Here is a 3,133-nt window from a genome sequence, read left to right as displayed (position 1 = left end):
GGGGGGGGAGGGGGTTCTTTCAAATCAAACATATCGATTCCGGCTGCAGACGTCCTGCGTGGAGCTCGCCCTGTGCCCGCGTAGCTTTTCTCCCGGCACTGCGCTCTCCTCCCACATTCCAAAAACATCCACGGCAGCTTGGCGGAACACAAAACGAACCGTCGTAGGTCTCTGCGTGCCCTGCGATTGGCCGACAACTAGTTGAGGGCGTAGCCCGCCTCCTGTCCGAAGAAGATGGCCGGCAGGCTCCAGCACGCAACGCTCCCGAGAAAAAGCGGATCAGAAAATGAATGGATGGATATACTATACACGCCTGGTCCAACATTAATGGCGGCCCATTGGCCCGGGCTTGCGTAGTACACGTTGTTAAGCAACAAAATCCAACGTTTTTATTTTTGAAATCCACCTCACGGGGTTACTCAGACCTCAGGTAACAAGCGACGAACAAGCGACGATGGCGCGGCTTGAGCCGTGATAGGTCGTTCCCGGAGGAACTGCGATGTCACTTTCAGTCAACAGAACGTCGAACCCCGAGATGGATTTTGCCGCTAAAATCGTGTTCCACAAACGTCTTCCATTCATCAGAACGCCAAGTTGACACTCCATAGAACGCGATGTTGGTTGGGGGTGGGCTTCCCCTTTGACGCGTGCGAGCCACTCCTCTTGGCGGCTGACAAGACACCGCAATGCGAGTCCGATCCTTTCCGATTGTGCTTCTATTCACCCGTCCGTGTTCCGAAGCGCAACGTACTTGTTTCCTTCCAACACAAGCGTCTTTTGACAGAGTTGAAATCGTTGCAGTCGCGCGCGCGAACTCCAGTTGGAGGTTCTCTGGAGCGCTTCGCCGATGTCATTCGTCAGTGCGACGCAGGTGAGCTCCAAATCGATCCGCGACGGGGATGCGGCGTCGTCCTCACTTTGGATCTTTTGCGGCGCCCGCCCGGATTTCGCTTTGCCGAGCAGACCCGCTTGCGCTCGACGAACGACCGGAAGACCTTCAATGACAAACTCTCTCCCAACGCGCCGTCATGAAAAAGCGAGTTGGGTCGTTGGCCGCGCTCGCCCTCGGACGCGGCCGCCGTTGACGAGCGCCCGCGCGTCGTTCGCACGATGCCGAGCCGTCGAAGCTTCGGGAGAAGAAGGCGATCGAACGCATCGTACCGCGAGAAGCGCCCGGCCAAAAGTCGGCGGCGGCGGCGGCGGCGGCGGCTAGCTGGTTAGCCGCCCGCAGACGACGTTAGCATCAATAGCCAGCAGCAAAAAGAGCAAGGCGGCAAAGAAGCGAGAAAAGCTCGAGGGAGTCACCCCAAAAGCGGACTTGCGGCTTACCCGCTCGGCCGAGCTCCGACTCGAACGACGGCTGACGAAAAGGAGCTCCCTCCGATTGTTGACAAACGGGCGCGCGTGCGCGGCTTAGCAACTGTCGGCTGCCGATGACGTCACGCGGAAACCGCCCCCCGCTCCTCCCGCACCGGAAGAAGAGCTCGATGGTTTCGTCGCCGTATTCATCCGGGGAGCCGATCTTTCAACGGTTGCCGAGTCTTATTTCCTGCTCGGGAATTCCTTTGAAACGCTTCGACACTTTGGGATGCTCTTCTTCTACTTCTTCTTCTTCCTTCCGGTGTATCCCTGCCGTTTTTTTGTTTTTTTTTTCGAAATATAACTGGGTGATCGTGCACTAAAACACTAACCCTACTATTTGGGGCTGTACCGTTTGAACAGCTATTTTAAACAAATTAGTGGAACACAACGTTAAGAGGAACAAAAGGTATACATTTCTGTCACTGCCGTTCGAATCGGGGCGAGCGTTGTCGATGACGTCTCTGGAGTTGCCACTCGTACTACTGACGTTCTCGAAATGCTCCCGCGCGTCTTGTCGTCAAAACAAAGCTCCGACTCGAACGACGGCTGACGAAAAGGAGCTCCCTCCGATTGTTGACAAACGGGCGCGCGTGCGCGGCTTAGCAACTGTCGGCTGCCGATGACGTCACGCGGAAACCGCCCCCCGCTCCTCCCGCACCGGAAGAACAGCTCGATGGTTTCGTCGCCGTATTCATCCGGGGAGCCGATCGTTCAACGGTTGCCGAGTCTTATTTCCTGCTCGGGAATTCCTTTGAAACGCTTCGACACTTTGGGATGCTCTTCTTCTACTTCTTCTTCTTCCTTCCGGTGTATCCCTGCCGTTTTTGTTTTTTTTTTTCGAAATATAACAGGGTGATCGTGCACTAAAACACTAACCCTACTATTTGGGGCTGTACCGTTTGAACAGCTATTTTAAACAAATTAGTGGAACACAACGTTAAGAGGAACAAAAGGTATACATTTCTGTCACTGCCGTTCGAATCGGGGCGAGCGTTGTCGATGACGTCTCTGGGGTTGCCACTCGTACTACTGACGTTCTCGAAATGCTCCCGCGCGTCTTGTCGTCAAAACACTCGCAAGGTTCGCGTTTGTTCCAATCTCATGTTGGATCCGCATCACCGCTTATGTCACATTGGAACAGTCGCGTGAGGAACGTGTGTCGGAAAGAGAGTCTGGACCTCCCACCCAAAAGATTTCTCGGACATGAGGTTCCTACACACCTCCAACGAGATCCTTTTTGAAATGAAGTTTAGTCGCGAGACACAAGTGAACTTTCTTCCTTTTCGCCGTTTCGATGCGCTGCGGTGAAGACAGCAAAGTCACGTCATCCGCGCCGTATGTTGCGCAATCAAGCTTTTGACTCGACCGGACTCTTCCACGTTTGGGTTTTGGAAACGCGCTTCTGCTGGCGTGGCACCCTGTGGCGAGACGTGGACGGATTTCCATTGGACGCCATCCGATGGACCTTCGCTTTCCAGAATGGACCGCCGTCCTTTTGGGCTCTCTTGCAATCTTTAGTTCAAAAGGATGATTTCCTTCTCCCTCTTTTCTAATCATTCAATATTTGGGCTTGGAAGGCCTTACCAATCAACTTTTTGTGCACCTGGACAGATTAGTGTGCACTTGGCCGGTCGAAAGCAGTCACGGGCAGTCTGCGGCTCGCGCCAACACTCCCCCGGTCGCCCCCGGTTTATGAAAAAAATCACTGAATTGGGGGGGCGGGGATGACAAACTTTGACAACACTGGATCCCTTCATACTCGTAGTTCAGC

The 3,133-nt window shown here is 54.2% G+C and overlaps 1 protein-coding gene across 1 annotated transcript in view; it reads right to left on the bottom strand.

Moving 5' to 3' along the window:
* The window catches only part of LOC109529772 (katanin p80 (WD repeat containing) subunit B 1), a 28,599-nt gene extending 27,148 nt beyond the window's left edge, over positions 1–1,451 (bottom strand). Inside the window, 1 exon segment of the mRNA XM_019893204.1 lies at positions 1,322–1,451. The gene's annotated coding sequence lies outside the window, so the exon portion shown is untranslated.
* Positions 1,452–3,133: the final 1,682 nt, after the last annotated feature.

This window comes from Hippocampus comes, unplaced genomic scaffold (assembly GCF_001891065.2).
Source record: "Hippocampus comes isolate QL1 unplaced genomic scaffold, H_comes_QL1_v1.1 scaffold378, whole genome shotgun sequence".
NCBI classification, from domain to species: domain Eukaryota; kingdom Metazoa; phylum Chordata; class Actinopteri; order Syngnathiformes; family Syngnathidae; genus Hippocampus; species Hippocampus comes.
Note: the sequence above shows the minus strand (reverse complement) of the source record. Positions and strands in the feature narration are given on the sequence as shown.